General features: G+C 34.9%; 1 protein-coding gene across 2 annotated transcripts in view; it reads left to right on the forward strand.

Annotated features, from left to right (window-relative positions):
- Positions 1-24,823, forward strand: part of LOC145255824 (alpha-mannosidase 2x-like) — a 178,449-nt gene that overhangs the window by 12,708 nt on the left and 140,918 nt on the right. The window contains exon 1 of one of the 2 annotated variants that reach the window (XM_080114542.1): positions 2,761-3,115. The exons of the other annotated variant lie outside the window; for it this stretch is intronic. The gene's annotated coding sequence lies outside the window, so the exon portion shown is untranslated. Of the gene's footprint in view, positions 1-2,760; positions 3,116-24,823 lie in introns of those variants that run through there. 2 annotated transcript variants of the gene reach the window in all.

A 24,823-nucleotide genomic window follows, 5' to 3' on the forward strand; every position in this document is an offset into this window, starting at 1 on the left:
AGTTTGAGGTGTGTTTATATGTGTTAAGTTTGAAGTGTGTGTATATATATATTTTTTTTTTTTTTTTTAGAAGAGAGTTACCACTTATCAAGGCCCAAAAGCTACTCGAAAATAAGGATTAATGAATGTAAGGTGGCAGTGTAGTGGTCGTTAATGGTGTACATTGGGTAGAATTGTGATTATTTAATGGGATGGTTCAATAAGAATTTGTTTACATTGGACTTGAAAGCTACAATATCATAATCAGCTGGGAATTAGGTTAGAACAGTGTTCCGCAGGCAGGAAGTTTTAGGAAAGAAGCTTTGTTCATGGAATCTGCGTTTAGATTTAGGCACTGATAGAGAGTGGGGAAATTGTTGATAGTGGTGTTAGCTAGTCGAGTGTTGTTTGTGAAAGTTTGGCAAGGGAGACCATAAATTGGAGCTCAGACAAGCACTTGCCATGAAAATAATGATAGAGCAGAGATAGACTTGCAACGTCTCTTCTGTGGGAGTTCTCGAAGTCGGGTTTAAGCTTTATCATTTTTGATAAGGATTTTTGAGCAGCATAATATGCGCGGAGCAGCTCTTACCCAAATGTGGCAACAGTACTCCATTTTAGAGAATTGAGCCCGGAATTGAAGCCCGAGTGGATACTATGAGCTTCTGATTTCTGCCCACTGACGACTACTCTTATGAACCTATCAGAGAGAAAGGAGTTAATAACTGAAAGGACGTTTTCAGCTATTTCATAGCTAGCGATTTTGTGAAGTAGACCTTTATGCTATACTCTATCAAAAGCCTTGGATATGTCAAGAGCTATTGCTCTAGAAATGAAGCACCTGCCAGAGATTTACTAATCCTGTGTGATATTGTAGTTAGCACATCAGCTGTAGAGTTAGCAGAATGGAAACTATATTGCACGACACTAAGTAGGTTATTTCTGATGAGGTGGTTGACGACGTCTCTGTTTGTCAGATTCCAGCAACTTACTCATGATGACTGGTTGGTCTACACTGAGAGATCTCCAGAAATTTTAGATACAGGGCATACTGATGAAGTTTTCCATACAGTTAGGAAGCATTTCTCCTTAAGGCAGCATGTAAACAATGTAGTATATGTTCCTATTCAAAGTGCCCCTTTCTGGAGAGCTGGATATTCCCTGCATTAAAAACCGACCTTGCGTCTAACTTTGCCCTCGTGGAGAGGCAAGTAAATAGAAACATTTAAACAGCTTTGTAAGTGTGTGAGTTTTGGTTGAAGCTTTTTGAATGCTATGACTAGAATACAGTCAGATCCAGTTGTTTTACTAGAAGGAAGGTCTTTGATAAGCTTGGCAACATCAGGCACAGATGTTTGTTGCATTGTGTATTTTCTGTCACAGGAGGAAACATGGTGGGTAGGTAGCCATGGCCGAAAAAGGTAGAATTTACAACAAAGTTCTTGGCAAAGACTTTTGCTTTGTTAGCTGCTGATGAAATTACACACCTCTGTTCAGGACCCTGCTTGTTTTTCGACAAAATTGGTGAGAACCAAGCTGCTGCTCAGCTACATTAAACTTGGTGTACTAAGCAAAGAAATGTCTTGCATTTTTTACATTGGTTGCTAGCAGTCCTAAAATTGGCTTAATACTCAGCACATCTATTTCGTTGAAAGCAATCGAAATAGCGCTTTCTGTTCACAATGGCAGCGGCACATTACTGAAATTTCTTGGACGGTATCGAGCGGTCTATACCGACAATTCATCATTCCATCAGTTTATCTGTTATATAAATTTCACCTGTCTGTTTAAATGTATGAACTCTTTTTATGGGTCAACGGCCAACTAGCACCGTGTATATTTGTGTGTGTGTATATGTGTATTGGGGTGGAGAGGGCTCCCGTAAGCCGTGGTGAAGGCAACCTTTCTAGGAGAAGCAAATCTCTGATTTAAAAAACCATAAAGCGGGAGACCAGTACCCGCATTAAGCTGGTCTGCAGTTTAATTTGTTGCTGGCTATCTTGCTCTTGCTTGTTGCTGGATCTCAACATTTTGAACAGAGAGAGAGACTTAGCTTTCGTACAAAGCTAAGACTCTGTAACATCATCTTTGTATAGATACTCCCTCAGGCATTTGGGCTCATGGATTTTAAATGTCTGAGGGAGTGGCACTCGTCTGACAAGACGTTGCAATCATCATCATGTATGTTTGTATGCCTGCCTAAAACTTTTGACAGAGGCGACGGATTTTCACGAGATCAATATCGTTTTGAAGCTCGACCCTTCAGACAACAAATATCGAAAATTGGCTAAAAACATTAATTCCTTCACCCTCAACTTTACTTTTTTTTGCCGATATTTTCGAAAGTCATCCCCTCTTTTTGATTTACTAGCCTTAATTTAAACATTCGTCACTTCCGGTTTGACAATGGGCGCAACAGTAAAGACGTCACGTTATTTTTTATTTATTTATTTATTTTTTTTTTTTCATGTTCTTTTCCTCCTTCGCAGTACGGGTTCGAACCTGACTGCCTACTACCACATTTTTTGTTTGCTCAACACGCACTTCCAATCACCCGGGCAACGCCGAGCATCCAAGCTAGTTATTACTATATATTAGATGCAATATAATATTTAATAGAGAATTGGCTCTGTAATAATAAATACGAAATCTGCTTGAATTCCAATTATATTTAAGCGTATTTTACCACCCGGCAAGGCTGGACACCCCTCCCTTCGCTAGTAAATAAAAAATGACTCTGGCAATTATTATGTTCGTCAACTCGGCTAGTAGCAAGCGAGACCTGTTTCATTCGTTCCTCTTCACGCACATGGCCGTCTACAGGTGCGATAATACAGAGCCGATCTTCGTGTCCTTTTTACTTGGACGAGAAGGAAGCAAAAAAATGGCCAACAATAACGAAATTGAAGGTGGGACAACTGAAAGACCGACTGATAACGAACGGGAACACTGTAATAATAATATATCGTTTCGTTTACACCTGAGAAATCTAGGCAGATGCATAAACAAAGCAACCTACATTCTACCTGTATGTCGGGCTTACTACCTGTGATTAGCTTTTTTTTTTTTTTTTTTTTTTCATTTTAAAGGCAGCCATGATAACTGTCTTCCTTCTATTTAGCTCAACCTCCACCAGGTGAGATTTTTTTCCTTGTTTTATTCTTCACATATTTAGTTGTTTTTTTTTTGTTTTTTTTTAATTAAACAGGTACTTGTGTACTTATTGTACTGTGTTACTTTTTAAAATTCTATTTTCAAAATAAATGTAAGTTTTACGGTATTATTATTAAATTGTTCTGTGAAATTACAGAATAGTTGCAAAAACAAAACGTACTTCCTTCCCATGGTAAGAATGGTTTTCTAAATAATAACGAACTTTCGTTAAGAGTCTCACTTCTCTCTTCTACAAAGCTATTCGGCGGAAGTGACGTCAGACAATTAGTGAGGATGACCAACACTATATAATGTAGCTTTTTTTAATTTTTTTTAAACGAATGTAAAAATAGTTTTTTGTTTTTTTTTGTTCAAATAGTCTTTATTTTAAACTTTTATAGCATTTTAACCTTTTAATAAAAATGTTTATGCGCTTTTTTTTTTTTTTATTTTATTCAAACATCAGGTGTTGGTAATGCCCCCCCCACATACACACACACATCAAACATAAAAATAGAAGTTATAAAAGTATTTCTGGACTTTTTTTTTTTTTTTTTTAATATATATTATGAACTGGTTTGTTTGTTTGTTTTTTTTTAATCAAACAAAAAACGGTTCATAAATATTTTTTTTATAAAAGTTGTATTTTGGGGGTATATTTTTTTTTTCACGACCTTCCTCAGCCAGCGGAGTATAAACACCTTCTAACCACCCCATGTTAAGATCGGCTTTCGGAATAAACATCACCCAACCTCCCCATGTTAAGAACGGCTTTTGATGTTGGTGGGTGTTTATTTTGAAAACCGTTCTTAACATGGGGAGGTTGGGGTTTTTATAATACGCTCTGGGGCGTGGGGCAGTGGGCACATCGTAAAAATTAACCTTTTTTTTTTGTTTGATTTAAAAAAAAAACAACAACAACGAAAATGCATAAACATATTATTAAAAAAAAAAAAAAACAACTTCAGAAGTATCTTTATAATTTTTATTTTTGTTCGTTGTAAAAAAAAAAAAAAAAAAAAAAAAATACCAACACGTGATATTTAATTTTAAAAAAATGCATAAACATTTTTATAAAACTTCTTGGACAATGTGGCTTGGTTGTCCCATTGAAGACTTACCTGCGAAGATGTGCTTTTTAAGGAGTTACCCTCAACCTCCCCATGTTAAGAACGGTTTTCGGAATAAACACCCTTTGCGGATAAAGATGCTTATGTACTTTTGTTACCGTACTATTTAAAAAAAAAACAAAAAAACAAAAAAAAACGCTGTTTTCAAGTTAAATTTAAGGGGTTTGTATTACTGTACACATAGATTCAAAAAAGTTGTCAAAAAACAAATATATAACAAATAAATGTTATCAAAGGCAAGATAAGTTACTTTTCTACCTAACTGGATATATTTTTTGTGTTTTTATTCAATGTAACATGTTTATTCAGCTCGAAAAACATGCAGTGTTTACCGATGTATTGGAAAATTCAAAATGGCGCCCGACTGTCTCTTTAACACGGTAAGTTTGGGAAAAGATGTTATAAATAATAAACTAGACAAAATACTATTAAAAAAAACAACCGAATATATGTCAACTTATGTCACGGTAACATATATTGAGCGAATTTCTAACAGTATTTTGTCTAGTTTATTATTTATAATACCTTTTCCCAAACTTACCGAGAGAGAGTCGGCCGCCATTTTGAATTTTCCAATACATCGGTAAACACTGCATTTTTTTCGAGCTGAATAGACATGTTACACTGAATAAAAACACAAAAAATATATCTAGTTAGGTAGAAAAGTAACTTATCCTGCCTTTGATAACATTTATTTGTTATATATTTGTTGTTTTGACAACTTTTTCCAATCTATGTGTGCAGTAATACAAACCCAATTTAAGTTTTACATATTTTTTTTAATTGTTTGGTGAAAGGACACAATAATTGCAAAACACTCTTTCCTCCCCATGTTAAAAATGGCTTTCTAAATGTTATTTCAGCACGGAAACAAACGTGCATAAGTACCTTTCAGTGCGATAACCAGGTCACATTGACCAACTTCTATTTTGATATTTGATTTATAAAAAAAAAAAAGGGGGGGCTACATTATATACAGTGTTGATCATCTGTACCTTAAAATTTGTCTGACGTCACTTCTGCAGAATGGCTTGTAAACAAGGAAGTGCGACTCTTAACGAAAACCTAATAACATTATTTCAGCGCGGTACAATAAGTGCATAAGTACCATTAAACGCAGAACTCTTATCGTTGATTTTTATAAACCACGCATTTCAGGTGAAAACATTACGTACTTGCATGTCATGTCAAAATTAGTAATAGATTTTTTTTTTTAATTGTGAAATATGATCCAGAAGAAAAATAATTACCTTGGGGAACCTGAACGAGGCGAACGTTAACGAGAGTGCCCCCCCCTCCCTCTAAATTTCACAAATTTCACTTTTTTTCTTTTTTTCTTTCTTTTTTTTTTTTTTTTAGTTTAACATTTTTTTCCCTGTTTTTATATCATCGATTATAGACTTAAGTTTCAGATTAAAAGAAAAAAAAATTGTTCATAACTTTTCACGTGGGGGGTCAGTTCTCAATTATGACGTACTAAATTGAACACGAAGTTTGTGACCACGATGGATGGATAGATAGATAGATACATACATACATAGATGAGATGGCTACATACATGAGAGAGGGAGGAGGGACGAAGGGGGGAGTAAAGAAATCTTTTTTTTTTTTTTTTAACACAGGCATCACCACATTATCGAGGCCACTCAAGGATAAGGGTTAAAGAGTGTACAGTAGAAATTGGACAATAAAGTAATCATTAGTAATGGAAATTCGGTAAATTTGTTAACTCATATGGAACAGCTAATCAAGAACTTGTTTAGGTTAGACTTGAAGACAACCATATTGTAGTCAGCCGGAAAGCAGGAAAACGGAAGACAATTGCATAGGCGTGCAGTTAGTTCTAAGAAAGAAGCTTTGTTTATGGAATATACGTTTAGGTACAGATAAAGAGGAGGGAATTCTTTCTTCTTTTTTTTTTAACCCCTCCGTTCTAACCCCTACCTTCCTATCAGATATTTGCCATTTTTTTTTCATCGTGGTCACAAATTGTGTGTTCAATTTAGTACAACGTTATAATTGAAAACTGAACTTCCAAGTAAAAGGTTATGAATTTTTTTTTGTTTTCATTTTTTTTTTTTTTTGTTATAATCTAAAATTTCAGTCCGTAACCGATGATATTAAACAGGAAAAAAGTAAAAAAAAAAAAAAAAAAAATTAAATAAAATAAAAATTTAAAAAAGTGAAAATTATGGAATTTAGAGGGGGGGAGCACTCTCAACAACGTCCGCCTTAAACAAGAATCACCTCCTCCCTATAATTTTTATACAGTATAATCCGGATAGAAGAAACCCGATTATAAGAAAAACTTATATAACAGATTTTTCTCTGGCCCCAAATTAATGTACAATGTAACCCGGATACGGACAGAAGTCTTATATCCGGGTTACGCTGTAGTATGTTTTAGTACGTAGTATACTTTTCGAGGTTGGCGGGGGTGTTTATTCCAAAAGCCGTTCTTAACATGGGGAGGTGGGGATGTTTATACTACGCTGGGTTAGGTCGTAAAAAAATACCAACCGCAGGACGCAGGTTACCGGTCAAAATTATAGGGGGGGGGATTCTCATTTCGGTCCGCCATTACCTTTTATATCTAAAACAAAACACTGATTTTGGTAAAACCGCATTATAGTGGCCTGAACAATAAAAAATTATGTGCAGGCAGGGGGTAAATGTGGTTTTAGCTTGTTTTTGTTAAATAATCAGAGTTTCATAAAACGAAGTAAGCGATTATTTTAGGATATGTACACATTTCAAGTTCTTAACATTACGTGCATAATAACTAAGTAGTTGGCTATGTCTAAAAATTCAGTGAGCAAAGTTAAGACACCGGAAGTGGACTCTGTTTGGCGGACCTGAGCGAGCTTTTCCTCCTGCCGTAAAATTAATTTCTTTTCACGTTTTTTGTTGTATTTTTTTTACGACCTGCCCCAATGTAGTATCTCCAATCTCATGTTAAGAACGGTTTAGGAATAAACACCCCCAACCTCCACCAAAACACACAGCTTTCGAGGTTGGGGAGGTGTGTTCATTACGAAAGCCGTTCTTAACATGGAGAGGTTTATACTACGCTGGGGCAGGTCGTATTCGCTTTTTTTTTTTTCACCACTTCGTACGTAATCTTTTTTTCAACGTCCCCCACCCCCAAACAGCAGTCGATTATTTTATTTATTTGTATTCAAATTCCAGTTAAATGAGCGATTCTTTTTCAATAGCCGGGGAACGCGTGTTTCGTTTCATATGCCCGACATTTCATATTTCGCAATTTTGATGTACCAGGTGATTTCGGCTATTATTATTTTTTTCGTACGCTATCAGCCAAAATAGGCTTCTTGGCTATTTTATATAGCCAATATTTCCATATTTTGAATATAAAAAAAAAAAAGAAAAGGTAAATGTTACCTTACGCTACAACAGAACCCCAATCACTCTCATTTGTTTTTAGTCGTATTTTAGGTCTCTGACAACGAATCTGATAACCCGTCGCAAATTTACTGTTGCATGGTATGAACCCCTGGACTTTGGGATTATTTTGCGCCATTTCACCACCTTCCTTATTATTTTTTCGGGTAATTCTTTTTTAGTACGCCAGTCGCCAAAAAGTACGCCACGCGCCAAATTTCATTCCATCATAAAACAACTTTCTACAGAAAAAAACAAACTTATTTTTACATTTTTATCTAGCGAATAAACATAAAATTTTATATGAAAAACCGCGTTTATTATTTTGAAAATCCAACAACGGAGTTGAAGTCAATGTTTTTTGTTTTTTTAATCTGTGGCGTAAAGAATAAAATTGAATAAAGTTTTTTTTTTTTATTTATTTTTATTTTTTTACAAGAATGTTTAGACATTTACCTAGCGAATAAGCATAAAAATATATATATGAAAAAACACGTTTATTATTAAAAAAAAAAAATCAAAATTATGCACCGGGTATGAAGTTGGCTTTTTTTTTTCTTAAACGAAACTGACTTTTTAAAGAATAATAAACGTGTTTTTTTTTTTTTTCACATATATTTTTTATGCTTATTCGCTAGGTAAATGCCTAAACATTATTGTAAAAATAAACTTTATTCAATTTTATTCTTTAGAAAAAATAATTCAGCAGTACACCAAACAATTTTATCAAACAGTCAATTTCGTTTAAGAAAAAAATAAAGCAAATTTCATACTCGGTGCATTTTTATTTATTCATTTTTTATTTATTTATTTTTAAATAAAATAAATCAATATTTGTAGGAGGTGCTCGGTTTCTAATTCAACGTTCTAATAAATCGATCATTCAAATTTTAGATGATCGATTATAGATTAACTCGATGTTTTTAGGTCAAATTTTGTGAATTTAGCCTTTTTTTTTCTTTTTTTTTTTTTTTTTAAGATTATTGAAAAAAATAGCTAAACTACTTAAAATAGCTAAATTCGCCAAATTTAACCTTAAAACAAAGTGGTTCTAAAGCAGTATATCTAGAATGTTGCATTAGAAATTGGGCACCCCCTACAAATATTTAAACATTGATTTTTCTTTTCTTGATAAGCTGGTAGACTATAATTCTCAGAAATATTGAAAAAAGACAAAAAAATAAATAAATAAATAAATAAAATAAAAATGAAGAGAGGACAAGATTCTTCAAGTTTGTCCCCAATTGTTCTTATTTTTTTCTCCAAAAAAAAAAAAAAAAAATCTACATAACGATCGAATTAATAAATCATGCGAAAAGGTAGCATTTTATTAACTAGGTATGGGCAGAAATGGACGAATTAAAATAGGAGGACCTAGTTTTGAAAGCCGTTTTATCATAATTTTTTTGTAGGTGCCCGACTGCTTTTTTATTGTATTTGAAAGATCAAGGATTAAACTTTATTTCCAAAACGAAATAAATATTTGTATACGTGGAAAAAAAAAAAAAGTTATGAAAAATGTTTTCACGGCGAGCTAGCCAATTCAGCTAAAATGTGTTTTTTGTAAATATCCTTTAAAAGATAAATATTAGTTTTCTGGTTTTATTTCCAAGATAATTAGTAAAGTCTTAAGATATTGAATTCAATAAAAAAACAAAAATTACCTTTGTACAAAAAAAAAAGCTTAATTAGCCCCAAAACCTGAGTGATTCTGCCGTCTGCAAAAGTGCAACAAATGAAAGCTTTGTAAAAAAAAAAAAAAAAAAAAAAAAAAACATGGAATATACGGAAGCCCAAAATTTTAGCCAGTTGAAAGACTGAAAATGACGTCATGTAATTAAAAAGGAGGAAGGTGGGGGGAGGGGTGTTAGTTTTCTTTTTTTTCCCCAGACTTGCATCTGTATATTTCTATCCCGAACGTTTGTATAATTTTTGCCATTTTTTTTTAATTCAATTATTTTTCTATGTTCCTGTTTTTAAATTAAATTTTTTAACTATTGTTCAAGGTTATATAAAAATTATGTTATTCTGAAACTTTCACATTCATTCAAGCAAGGAAAATATTAAAATCTTACATATAAAAATCATGCGAAACCTGTAATTAAAAAAAAAATTTTTTTTCTATTATAATTTTTTTGTATGAAAAACAATACTTAATTCAGTGATAATATCGGTAGTTCGAAAAATTCATTTTTCTTTGAGTTATATCGACTTCATTAATATAGACTTTTAGGGGCTTTTATCGCAATGTTCCTGTAGAAATTAAATATTTTTTTCTAATTCTTATATTTTATGATGCTTTATTTTCATCAAAAAAGCAAAAATAAATTCAATCTTTTTTTTACTCCTGAAAACCATAACTTTAGTAAAAGTATTTTTTTTTTTTAAACAAAATAATACATTTTCACTAAGATTAAAATAAGAATAAAAGGTTCAATATATTCCGTGATCATTATTTGATAAACACTAAAAATTTCATTAAAATTGGTTAATTTCCTGATTTTTGGTGAATTTTTAAGCAAAGGGAAGGGGTTCAAAATGTTTATACATTTTGACCATCGACATTCATTTTGCACGTACCTATTATTAATTTATTATTAACCTATTATTAACATTTACATTAGTTTGTTTACGTATGTATATGCGAAATGTAAAGCAATTTTATTTTTATCATTAAAATCACAATTAACAAAAAAACTAAAATATGGCCAAAGAAATAAGCAAAGCAGCCAGACATGGTTGAAATTTCCATTACCAAATGTGTAACAGAGCCACAAAGAGTGATAGCAGCAGCATCTGCATAAAGATATGTAAATGAGCAAGCCGGCTGCACAGTGATGTCACAACAGAGATAAAAGTACACATATGTTCAGAGAAGTAGGGAGTTTTCCAGATGTGATGAGACGCACATGTTCAAGACGTAGGGGGTTCAAGACATGACAAAGAGCATGTGTTCGAGACATGGAGGGTTTGAGACATGACGAGAAGAGCACGTGTTCGAAACTTAGAGGGTTCAAGACATGACGAGAAGAGCACGTGTTCGAAACTTAGAGGGTTCGAGATGACGAGAAGAGCACGTGTTCGAAACTTAGAGGGTTCGGGACGTGAGGAGAAGAGCACGTGTTCGAAACATAGAGGGTTCGGGACGTGAGGAGAAGAGCACGTGTTCGAAACATAGAGGGTTCGGGACGTGAGGAGAAGAGTACGTGTTCGAGACTTAGAGGGTTCGGGACGTGACGAGAAGAGTACGTGTTCGAGACTTAGAGGGTTCGGGACGTGACGAGAAGAGCACGTGTCTCACGGGTGTTCAGTGAAGATCAAACTATTTGACCAAGATGAGCAGCAAGACGATTCCTCACCCTCTCTTTAATTCAGACCTTGCTTTCTGTAACCTTTGGTTATTCCTTAAGCTCAAGGAAAACCTTAGAGGGCGTTATAAGGCAATTGAGATTAAAGAGGCTGTGATGAGGGTCATTGGCATGCTAACACAAGAGGACTTCCGGTGCGGGGAGGGGCATTTCATAAGTTGTTGGAATGGTACACCAAACGTGGATTAGAGTTTCATCTGTGTACTATCGATAAGTGCCCGTACGAAAAACGTCTGGAAACTTATTTAGAGCGTCTCGTAATTAACTTTTTTTTATATAAAGTTAAGTGAAAGGGTCACATCGGAGCATTGGGAGTCTGTTTACATGATTGATAATTTGCACTATTTTGATTCTTTGGACTACTGTTCTCATCTTGAGTGTCATTTTCACATTTTAGTTAAAATGTAATATAGTGGGGGTTGTATATATTTATGAGTATACATTATCTTCTAGAGTATGTGTGTGTGTGTATATATATATATATATATATATATATATATATATATGAGAGAGGGAGAGGGATTTCTTGTTGATTTTTTTATTTTTATTTTTTAAACGATAAATACGGTTAAATTGTAGCTTCACCTCGAAGCTCATTTTTACTTAGAAAAGCGCCCATAATTTATTTGGACATATATATTTTTTAACAGTTAAATGCGCCAGACTGTTATACCTATGGTCCAGAGTTCGATTTCTAGACACAGTCAAACAACGCTGATGAGAGGTAGTTACCTTGAAACATGCATGCACGTAGGTTACTGTTTTAAAAATAATATATATATATATATATATATATATATATATATATAAATATATGTATGTTGTGTATTTGACCATTTGACCATCTGGTGATGAGAGTTTGAACAGAACATGTTACAAAAAAAGGGATGGATAACGGTTCTTTTGAGGGTGAGGTTTAGCATTGACCAATGAGAAAACATATCTGATCCAACTTTGGTCTTGTTTGACAAGAAACTGCAAAGAAGATTCTTCCCGATAAATCTCGGTTTGTCTTTTTAGTAACTTCATTTCGGATGTTTCCCATTAAAAAGCTGCAAGGCTGGTCCTAGATTTTTATTAATATTTTCCGACAGACTCCCCTTCTTGGAGCCATTATGGTCAGTGGTCTCTTCTGAATAATGACTGTCGACTTTCCTCTCTGCCTGCCAACTTTTGGCTCATTTTTACGTGTCTCTCAAACTATCTCGTTACGTCATTAACTCCACGTGACCAAAGACACAAGTCGGATGATTCATCTTCGTCACATATTTTGTGTATGTTCCTATTTACTTGCCTCCCTAAGAGGGAAGAATTAGACACAAGGCCTGTTTTGAATGTAGGGAAAATCTAGCTCCCCAAAAAGGGGCACTGTGATAGGAACAAAAATAAAAATTGTCTGTCATAAAGGATTTCTCTATCACTAACTGAGAACAGAAAAGGTAAAGTGTAGCATCAGAACAGATACTACACTGTGATCTTGGCTCATTGTGAACAATTTTAATTGTATCCGAAAAAACACCTTTTTAACATTGATAATATATATATATTATCAATATATATATATATATATATATATATATATATGACACGTTTCAAGACTCCAAGCATAGTTTTGGGACACAATTGCCATTTTAGGTCAATTTTCAAAACAGATAATGTATAAGTGTTATACCATTTTTCTAAACCAAAATTTCACGAGGAATCCAATAAAACAAAAACGAATACAAAATTTTGATGGGAAACCATGTTTTCAAGCAATTCTTTCATGACGGCCGGAATCGCACTTCCCGTTTTTTTGTCCCAAGGACCGTATCCTGCAGATTGCGAAACTATTTAAGAAAATTACTCAAAACCTATCAATCATAAGTGTTAGGCCATCTTTCTTAACCAGAATTGTTCTTCATCTGGCGCTGATACAATGATTTTTCGTCGTTTTCAGCAATAGCATACAAAACTTTCCGTGCAAAGTGCCAGGTACATGATGTTGCCGAGGCCAGATGGTCGATATCCTTATGGTTGTCTCTGGTGAGCCCACACTCCTTGGCCACCCTGACAACGTACATGGTGCCAATGTTCTTAATCTCCTGAGACACATTTCGTCGACTTGTGACCATTTCCTTAGCGATGGAGGCAGCTTTGGTTGAGATTGTTATGCTCTGAGGTATGTACTCTGGTGGAATGACAACAGAATAATCATTAAGAAGCTGCTCTACCAGAACATTGTCGAGCAACAGTCCAAACCAATATCTCAGCAAAGGTTTTGATTCAGTCTCATTCATGTTGGGAAGTCTGTTGAGAAGTTTATCAACACAATAACGGACTTGTCGGATACTAAGGTCTCCGCTCTTGATTTGAATCTTCTGCAGTTCAATTTGCAAGGGGCCATGAAGGGTGGACAGGTTGACCAAATAGATCATCATCTTTAGACTGTCCATACTGTTGGTTGGCAGAAGACCCTGCAGCACAGTCCGATGTCTATAATACTTTTTACGTAGGGCTTCGTCAGATGGTTGCGGTGGTGCTTCTGTATTCTGCTCGTCATCAACATCGGATGCAGGAGGACTAGAATTCAACTCTTCCTCACTTGCAGAACTATCAGAGTCTCTCTCCTCCTGTTCAGTATTTGCCCCCTTCCTCTTCTGCCAAGTTGCTAATTGCAGCAAGCGACGAACTGTTGACACTCTTTCGTTTTTTTTTGTTTTTTTTTTACACAGTGATCACCACTTATCAAGGCCCGGAAGCCACTCAGGGATAGGGGTTATTGCAAGTACAGTACGTTAGTGTGGAGATTTGATGAAGTGTTTACTTAAGGGGGCGGTTCATTAGGAATTTGTTAACATTAGACTTGAAGACATCCAAGTTGTAGTCCGGAGGGAAGCAGGCAGACGGAACAGAGTTCCACAGGCGTGCAGTTCTAAGAAAGAAGCTTTGTTCATGGAATCCGCATTTTGATTTAGGCACAGATATAGAGTGGGGGATATTTTTCACAGTGGATTCAGCTAGACGGGTTTTTTCATGAAAGATTGGCGAAAATAACGATAAAACAAGGATAGGCTCGCAACGTCTCTTCTGTGGGAGAGAGGTTGCAGGGTAGAGAAAAGGGCATCCCCCACTAAACCACGAAGTCTATTTTGTACTCTGTCAAGGCATGATAGGCTGTTTTTGGCAGCTCCTGCCCAGATATGGCAACAGTATTCCATCCTTTGCCATACTTGGCTTTTATATAGATAGAGAATTGCATCAGTAGTGAGATATCTTCTGGAGCGGTAGAAGGATCCCACCATCTTTCCAGCGACCTTAGCAACAGACTTTATGTACGTGTTCCATTTCAGATCAGGAGTAAAGGTCAAACCCAGAAGCTTGTCAAAACACGGAGCCTCACCCAGATGAGAGCCATCCATCACAATTGATGCCAGCTGGGGATCAGAGCGTTGATGATGTAAGGATAGGAGTTTGGTTTTGGATGCATTAAAGGTAACTAGCCACATCTTCCCTCACTGAACCACACGCTCGAGATCAGAGGAGAGAGAATCAGAGAGAACTTCGTCATTTACAGCCTTTGATGTGTTGCCGTAGATGGTCGTGTCATCAGCATAGATGTCAACGAATGATTTAAGTATGTGTTTAGGGAAGTCATTGATGTAGATCAGGAAGAGAGTTGGGCCCAGGATTGACCCCTGAGGGACTCCAGCATTTATATTGCAGGCCTCCGATTTTTTTCCATCTACCACTACTCTTATAAGCCTATCGGAGAGCAATGATTTAATGATTGAGAAAACATTTCCAGTTATACCGTAGCTGGAAATCTTGTGAAGTAGACCCTTATGCCATACCTTGTCGAAGGCCTTTGATATGTCAAGAGCAATTGCCCTAGAAAGGAAGCCTTTGTCAAGAGATTCACTAATCCTGTGGGATATAACCGTCAGCACATCTGCGGTAGATCTTGCAGAGCGGAAACCATATTGTGTGTCACTAAGAAGGTTATTCCTGCTGAGGTGGTTGACTATTTCTCTATTTAATATTGATTCCAGCAACTTACTCATAACACAGAGAAGACTTATTGGTCTGTACTGAGAGGGAGATGACTTATCACCTGAATTCTTAAATACAGGGCAAACTGATGAGGTCTTCCAGGGGGTCGGAAAGCACTTCGCTTTCGTTGTTGCTCAGTCTTCCGGCGTGATCGCATTCTTGGTGTCATCGCTGCTGCTTCGAAAGGTGGTCTGCCATGTTTTCCAGATGTTGAAGTCGTTGGTTTTTCCTCATTTAAGGGTGTTGATGCGTTTGATGGAAGTTTTGTTGGAGGTGGAGATGGTGGATTTGCTGTTGCTGCCTTCTCACAATGTTTATGTACTGCATCTTCGTGGTATTTCACTTTCTCCTCCTTCGTCAAATTGGAGTATCCTGTTGTTGTAGATCCCTTCTTTCGCCCTCTATTTTTCAAAAACCATAGTTGTTACTAGAGAGGGTCGCTATGTGAATTATTCTGAAAAAAGAAAAAGTATTAATCAGAATGACATAGCCATCATGACTATTTACATATTTACATACAGTTAAAAGGACTACGTTTTTAGGTCAGAACTGTTTCTCCTCACTACTTATACAACACACATACAAGTGAAGATCTCACACAACTTCCTTCATGTTAAGGGGAGGATTTTTCACACCTGCTCCACGTGAAAACCTTCTTTTCAGTTCACCCATAACACTTGAATAATTCATGAGGGTGTTCCTTGACTTCAAACAATACGATGGAGCTGTGAAATGTTACTTCTATACATCCAACCTATACTGCCTACCATGACATATAAATCATTCACAAGGGAAACCCTCAAAGCAAAAATGAAGGGTGAGTCACTTAGTTTTCAACCCTGTTGGAGGGAATAGTTGTGGAAACCTATCAGATGTGATATGACCACTTTGTTAGCACATAATTTGGTATCAACTGTGAAAAATACTGGTGGGGGACAAATTTGGAGAAAAAAAATATTACTGTAAAAAAAATGTACGTCTTCAATTTGGCCAAAATCAAAAATTCCTGATATACAAGTTGTTCAGATTGATATTAGTGACAAGTTGTATAGAAGGGATTTTTGATTTTTCGAAAATTGAAGGCAGGTTTTTTGTTTTTTTTACAGAAAAAATTATTTTCGGCTTCACTTTTCACCCAGTCAAACAAAACATGCAATATTTTGGGAACCATTAGCCGGTTGCTGCTGTTCTAAAGCTTAAATGAAAGCTAACTGATCAAGGTTACTGACAAATTACCATAGGGACAGTGTTTGCTTCGTTTGTCATCATTTTAGAGGGATCTTTGCCAAAAAGACGCATTTTTTTACCAAAATCGGGAAAAAATTGTCACAGCCTGTAATTGAGAAGAATGGGTAAAATTCGAAGAGAGTTCTATGAGCAGCGTTTTTTTTTTTTTTTTTTTTTTTGCACAAATGCAATTTTATACTATTGTTGAACGAAAATGATTATTTACTTCCCTTAGTTTCATGTCTAAAAGTGATTTTTGGCTCTTCTTTGTGGTGAGGTAACAAAAATTGTCACTAAAATATCTCCATTTTAGGCCTTTTTTTCAGTTATATCGTTTTTTTCCGGTTGAAAACAGGTGTATTAACCATATAAACCTATGATTTTCTGAAAGACAATTTAGTTTTGCCTCACATATCACAAGAATAGCTTTGTAGATCATTGTGTGACTGATCAGTGATTTTTGACTTCAATTGTCCCAAAACTATGCTTGGAGACTTAAAACGTGTCATATATATATATTTTTTTTTTTAAATATCCATAACAATCCCAATAATAATCATTTAGCCCTAACACTAACTATGTAACGAATGTAACCTCCGACCCTCTTCTGGTATATCTTGTCGAACTTGGGAATTGTTCCGCCAAACTCTTAAATCTGCACTTATTTACTTCACAGTAATCGTTCTGTTGCGCAAGGACCCATGGCTCAGTGGTTAGAGTACCCGGAAAAAATTCAATTACAAAGTGACCTTCTCCGAAAGATCGATAGTTCAATCCTCGGCGTGGGCTACTGAAATCTACAATTGCAGATTACTAAGGACCACTATCCAATCATGACCGACGGAACGATGACATGCTGCCCCAGTTTTTAACAAGATATACCTGAAGAAGGTTGACAGTTACATTAACCGAAATGTTGTGAAAATAACACTCAAGATGAGAACGATAGTCCAAAAAATCCGAATCATACAAATTATCAATCCTCATCTAAAAAAATTCAAAAGTGTAATATATGTGATTTTTTTTTTTTTTTTTTTTTTTTTACCGTTTATCAAGGCCTGAAAGCTACTTGAGAATAAGGATTAATGAATGTATGGTGGTCACCAAGACAGTAGTCTGGTAACCGTTAGTGGAGGAAATTGGCTAGAATTAGATGGTCTAAAGAGACAGCTCAACAAAAACTTGTTTACATTTGACTTGAAGGCAATCATGTTGTAGTCAGCTGGAAAGCAGGCCAGCGGAACTGAGTTCCACAGACGCGCAGTTCTAGAAAAGAAGTTTTTTTTTCATGAAAATTTTGTTTAGATTTAGACACAGATAGTGAGGGAAATTGTTGACAGTTGTTGTAGCTAGACGGGTGTTTTATTTATTTTTTTTTTTTTTTTTGAGATTTAGTAGGGGGGGCACAGATCATGTATGGACAGATCCAAGGATATCTGCTGAAATTGATGTGTGGTTTGAGTTGTCCCCCTTTGCAAAGTGGCTGTTTGGAGAAATGGAAAACTAGATGGCTCTGGTTGATAGTCAATTTGCATAAGTGGAGAAATGGGCAGCATATAAACGGTACTTTTTTTTTTTTAAGCAGGGTGAAGAGCGCAGAGAGTGAAACGGCGGTTGGAAGAAGTGACGGTGAATTCTTTTTGGACGTTGAAGAGCTCAACCTTTTGGAAGGAACAGCTGTGTCTTATATATATATATTTTTTTTATTTCTTTTTTTTCTACTTCACTACATGATGACACATAAAAAGCGTTTTTAATTGAATATATTAGAATTAATGGTTCCTGTGGGACTAAATTTTAACTACTCTGAAGAAGGTCGGAGGTTACATCGACTAACATGTTGTGAAAATGTCACTCAAGATGAGAAGTTAGCCAAAGAATCTAATCAATATGGATTGAATTGCTGCTATGACCTTTGTTTGCAACAGCTGTCCTGTTTGATTGTTGGACTTCAGAACTCCCCTGAGAGGGGAGATAATGTAAAAAGAACCACGTGTGAAAAAAAAACTATTACGTTTGATTTTTGCTTTTCTGCAAATCGTTCCGGTCAATCTAGTATTTAAAAGCGATCCTTAATCGACGGCTTTTTCCCACTCTATAGACCCTGACGTTTATCTCTTTGGTTTGATCGGCAAACAAATTGTTTCAGTAGTGATTTAAATTATAGGCCGTGAATTCAAGTTCGCTGATCGTGGGCTCGTTAAGAGGGAAACTAAACACACCATTATATACCACAAATGGTGTATGCTGCAAGAAAATGAATCTTTGTAAACACCTAAATGTGTCTATTATTTTTAAATCAACAAGAATCGGAGAATTATACCAAGTTAATGACACTATCAACAAAATTGTGTACTTGGCCTTCGGGACAAGATCAAAGTGTAGTATCTGTTCTTCAGATGCTCCACTTCAATTTCTTGTTCTCTGTCAGTGGAGGAGAAATCCTTCACGACTGAGACAATTTTTATTTTTGTTCCTTTTCTCCACGTTAAAAAACGACCCTGGTGTCTAACTCTGTCCCGTGGGGAGGCTAGTAAATAGGGACACTATCACCATCTATTCAATAAATAAGATTTTACCAACATGGTTGCCCGGGATCTTAATTTTCATCAATTATACTAAGAGTAAACATTCTTAGTTATTTTCAGCATGAAAAATATCGATTTTGTGTAAAACTGATTTGATTGAAGTTTTAAAAACACAAAACTTCAAATCCTACAAAACAACCTGACACATGAATCCATTTCACTACAAGTAAACACTGACTAAATATTCAAAATCACTTAGTATTCACAATCTAAATAAGATCTCCTTAGTGTTTTATATTGAAGAGGACAGATCCCGGTATTTAGAGAAATTAAGTAATTAGGATTGAAAACAATATTTATTAAAGGAGAATGTTGGAATCGAACTTGGTGATCAGCAGTTAAAAAAGAATACATATTGCTATTTAGATGCGGATCCAGGAATGTAGTGAATTGTCCATTGTAGTTAGAAATAACTATACAACATAGTTAGGTCAAAGTAGGTAGAAGGGGACAATGGAAATTAAGGAAACATTGAACTATGTAGCACAATATTACTTTATGAGTATTTATTAATACTTATTAATTTATCTCATTTGGGTCAGCACTATACAGGATAAAACGATAAATTTGTCGCCCTAAAGAAAACAACACTACAGCTCTATTTTAAAACTTTTATTGAAAAAATCAATTTAGATAACTTGATTATGTAGTAGAGCTGACATCTATTCAATGTAGCCACCTTCATCTGCAATCACCGCTTTGATATGGGTCCGAAGCTGTGAGCATGCCTTTCCACAAGCGCCGGGGGATGGCGATCAGGCTGGTTTTGGTGTTGTGGGAGGTCATATTAGTGATGTTCTCAACGTATGACTAAACAAAGTAGTCCAGCAAGTTCAGATAAGTGGGTCTCTTTGAACTTGTGGCCTGCGCCAAGTCTTGCTGCAAAACTTGAGGTCTGCCAATGGCCACCTGATTGCACCAGGGGATCACTCTTCAAAATACCTGGGTACACTTTGGTGCTGACCTTGGAGATGTGAGGTGGCATGATGTCGGCCTCACTTCAAACCACAGCAAAGACCATAACCATGGCTGGAAATTTCATTGAGCTGTACCCCTAAGCTTTGAACCATCCAAATTTGGATTTTATAGGTGCTGGCAATGGTCATGTTGTCATAACGATTGGTAGAGAGCATGAGTTATACAGCCCTGCATCTCCGATCTTGCTCATTGAAAATTGTCACTTTCGGACATGATAGAAAACTCCTATCACTCTTGGGATTTGTACATAACTGGACAATTAGATAGTCTGCAAAAAAAAAAAAAAAAAAAAAAGTTTTCATCAAACGAAAATGGAATCATGCCGTCTTTTCTAGGGAGACAATTTTATCGTTTCAACCTTGTATTTAAAATACAATGGATACTGTTTTTATAAAAATATTAATAAACTAATATTTATTCCGTGTTATTGGAATTTTGTCCAAAAAATTTAACTTTGATGGTTCAATGATAGTTCTTATTCCGTGGAATTTACACGGGTCATGTTAGTCCCAAAATTATTTGGAAAAAAGGTATCTGACAATATTTTTAACAAAGGTCACTCAAGGCTAAATGTGAATGCGATTGTCAGTTTGATGATTGCAAAATAGTAAGCTGGAAAGCAGTTCTGTGGTAATGTTTCACTGAAGTAATAATTTTCAAGCACCTTTTTCCTTAGTCAAGGAGATAATGGGTATATATCTATAAAAGTGAAAATGTCTCTGTGTATATGTGTCTGTGTACATTTCCCTACCAAACTGTCAATTTTCGCCCTAGAGACTCGAGATTTGACAAAAGGGGTATTGAGATTTGGGAAAATTTTTTTAATCGATTTTCGGCCAAAAATTTGGCTGTTAAGGGGTCAAAGTTCAACGATTTCACCTTTGACAACTCTATCAAACTCCTCCGCCAATTTTGAGTTCAAACACTTGAAATTTTAAATGTAGGTTACTTGAACATGGATCAAACTTTTTGATTCGAGCCCCCAAAAAGAAATGTAAAGTGGTCAAAATTGGGGTCAAAGTTTAAAAAAATTTGACCTCTGCGGTCTCTACCAAATTACTCAGCTGGTCTAAACATTTGAAATTTTACATAAAGGGTATTCAGAGATAGGGCAAGCTTTTTAATCAGTTTGGGCTGAAAATTTGAGCTGCCAAGGGGTCAAAGTTACAAAAGATTTCACCTTTGCAGTGTCTAGTAAACTACTCAGCCCATTTTGGATCTAAACATTTAAAATTTATATATAACGGGTATTCAGGCGCGGCAAGCATTTTAATCAGTTTTGGGGTGACAATTTGGCTGCCAAAAGGTCAAAGTTTAAAGAGTTGACTTTTGCAGATTCTACCAAATTCCTCCACCAATTTTTGGTCTAAAGACTTGAAATTTTAGATGTAGGTAACTTGGACATTAGTAAAACTTTGTATTTTGATTTGAGACCAAAATAAATGTTAAGAGGTCAAAATTGGGGTCAAAGTTTAAAAAAATTGACCTTTTATGATCTCTACAAAATTACTGAGACAAATTTTGGTCTAAACATTTGAAATCTTACATAAAGTGAATTCACACGTAGGGCCCGGGCAAAGCCGGGCTGAACTGCTAGTCATATAGAAATATGTACTTTAGTTTCAAACGCATTCGTTTGGTAAAAATAGCTGCGTTATGGGTTTCCATTTTTTAGTGTGGAATTTTTTTTTGTCTGGTTGAAATGGAATCATAAACAGTAAAATATTGAAATGTGCAACTCAATACTTTGTTTCTTGATTGCTGTTTGAAATTTAGAAGCAAACATTGCAAGTTTGAGATGCCTACTAGACACCATTCCTCAGAGTCTCTTCCGTTTCCCTGTAGAGCATATTCTGACATGCAGATTTGAATTACAGCCTTTAGATGCCAGTTGACAGATGATCGCCTCGTTTAGAGAGAATCTAAACTCGTTGTTATATCAACTGCAATAATATTTATTTTCGGAAACGCTCGAGAGTATCTAGTTTTTTTTTTTTGTTTTTTTTGTTTTTAATCATTTGCACGCACGCGCGCGCACACACACACTTGATAGCTGCATCCTATTCATCAAAGGAAAACATCAGTTCATACTCCAAATTTTTATTTTTTGTGTCAACCAGTATATGTGCTCTGAATTCTGAAACATGTTTTCATTGAACTAGTTATTTGAGACAATTTCTGGATGTTAGAAATGTTATATATTTTAAAAATACATATTTTTATTTTTTTAAGTTCTTTTTTAATAATCTAAGGTGTATATTTATGTATGCACGAACGCACACACACACACCCACACACACACACACACACATATAGGCACATGCACACACACACACACACACACACACATCTATAATATAAGGCTGAACGTGTGTGTGTGTGTGTGTGTGTGTGTGTGTGTGTGTGTGTGTGTGTGTGTGTCTTATCACGAATAGACTCCTATATGGTTGACTATTTTAAAAAACTGATTACATATAATGGTAGATGTATTGAGGATCAGAAATGGGTATGTTTGATCTGGCAGAACGGTGGTTCATAAAAATTGTGGGGTCTGCGTTCGCGCCTGGCCCGCAAAGTATGGAAATAAAAAAATGAAAAAAAACGTTTACAAGTATTTTTGATATAGATGTACATAAGAATACTTTGATAAGTATGTTTTAACTTAAATAGGGATGGTATAATAAAATTGTGGGGTCTGCGTTTGCGCCTGTCCTCCATAGAATGGAAATATATCACAAAGTTTAATAAGGACTTTCCATATCTATCTGCGTAAGTATACTTTGATAATTATGCTTCTGTTTGAAGAAATATGGTATAATAAAATTATGGGGCATCCGTTCGCGCCTGACCTCCATAGAATGGAAATATGTCACAAAGTTTAACAAGGTGTTTTAATATAGATCCACAGAATATTGTGATAAGTGTTTCAGTGTGAACAGGTATGGTATAATAAATTATGGGGTTTATCTATTTTATTTTTACTTTCAGGGTATTTTGCTTTGTTTTGATACCCCAAATTCGAAGCTATCTCTTTACAGCCCTTCCTTTTCATAACCTATCATACTTTCTTTCATAAATCAGAGTCCATTTTCTGTAGGCTGTTTTTGAACCCAGTCAACGACGGGTACTTTTGCTAGTGTATATATATATATATATATATATATATATATATACACACACATACAGAGAGGTAAAAAAGGAACAAACCAAGTTATGTGTTCATTAACGTTTCGTCTTAATTGCGAGATTTCCTCTGGCGCGCACACACACGTATAGCTTAATATATATATATATTATGTGTGTGTGTGTATGTACATATATATATATATATATATTTATTATGTGTGTGTATGTACATATATATATATATATATGTGTGTGTGTATGTATGTACATATATATATATGTGTGTGTGTGTATGTACATATATATATATATATATGTGTGTGTGTATGTACATATATATATATATATATATATATATATGTGTGTGTGTGTATGTACATATATATATATATATATATATATATGTGTGTGTGTGTGTATGTACATATATATATATATATATATATATATATATGTGTGTGTGTATGTACATATATATGTGTGTGTGTATGTACATATATATGTGTGTGTGTATGTACATATATATGTGTGTGTGTATGTACATATATATATATGTGTGTGTATGTACATATATATATATATATGCGCATGTGTGTGTATATATATATACACACACACATGTATGTATGTGTGTATATATATATATATATATATATATGCAATTCGTTAATATAAATAGTTCTAATTAAGTGCAAAGAATTGTGCACTTTTTTTGTGTTATTTAATGAATATTAAAATTGAAGTTTATTTCATGATTAAATTTTGTTTCAATCAAATAATTAAGGAAGTGTTTGATTTTTTTTTTTTTTTTTTTTTTCGATTCGACATTTATTTCCTCTTTGCTATTTTCAACGTTTATTCATTACATTTCCTCATTTTTTTTCCCTCAAAATAATAAATTAACTGCCAAAATGTGTTCCATTACAAATTCCAGCATTTTTTTCAATTCACTCGAAATTCCATGGGTAATCTAAGAAAATTCATTTTACACGAAACCATTTTCATTTTCGAAGGAAATGCAAGTGTTATTGTTTGTCCACTTCTATTTTTGTATTCCATCTATTTGATTGCATTTTATCAACAATACCAAAGGACTGCTTTTCGACTGACTACAACATGACTGCTTTTAAGTCGAAGTATAACAAATGCTTTTCAGGCCGTTCATTGTTTTTAATCCTCTCCTAACATTGTTCATTGCTAACCGACAATATCTTACATTGATAATGTCTACTTTTATAATCTAAAAATTATTGAAACAATCTTAATATACTCAGTCATGGATATGTGAGCGACTACATGAAGGTTAACTAATTTTCATATTCCTTTTAAAGATGAGCATAATCACGTTGATACAATGATGCCCGTTAGATGCTATACTCGAGGATAGAAAACAGCTTTCTACACGTTTTTCAATAAGTGCACTATTTTCCTTTTGCACTATAAGATAGCCACTTATTAAGGCCTAAAGTAATTCGAGGATAAGGGTTAGTGAGATTAAAATGATAGAACAGTATTCTAAAAGGATTGCGAACCATGAATAATTGGCAGAATGGCTGCAAAGATAATTTGCTGAAATATGATTTGAAGTCAACCATGTTATAATCCGTAGGGTAATATTCCCGCAGTAACGTGTTCAAGACTGTTTATGAGAGTTCTGTTTAATTTAAAATACATTTCATTGGTTCTTGCTTTTTACCATGCATAAAATACTGCATAATCACCTTGATTTAATGGTACCCATTAGATACTCAAAGTAAACTGACGTTCACCTTGGTCAATACTAAAGTGAGTATTTTTAACCGGCAAGTGCTGTATGTGGGAGAAGTTCTCTTGACATTAG

The sequence above is a fragment of the Euprymna scolopes genome, chromosome 31, assembly GCF_053919585.1.
Source record: "Euprymna scolopes isolate OS-2025 chromosome 31, ASM5391958v1, whole genome shotgun sequence".
Classification (NCBI taxonomy): Eukaryota; Metazoa; Mollusca; class Cephalopoda; order Sepiida; family Sepiolidae; genus Euprymna; species Euprymna scolopes.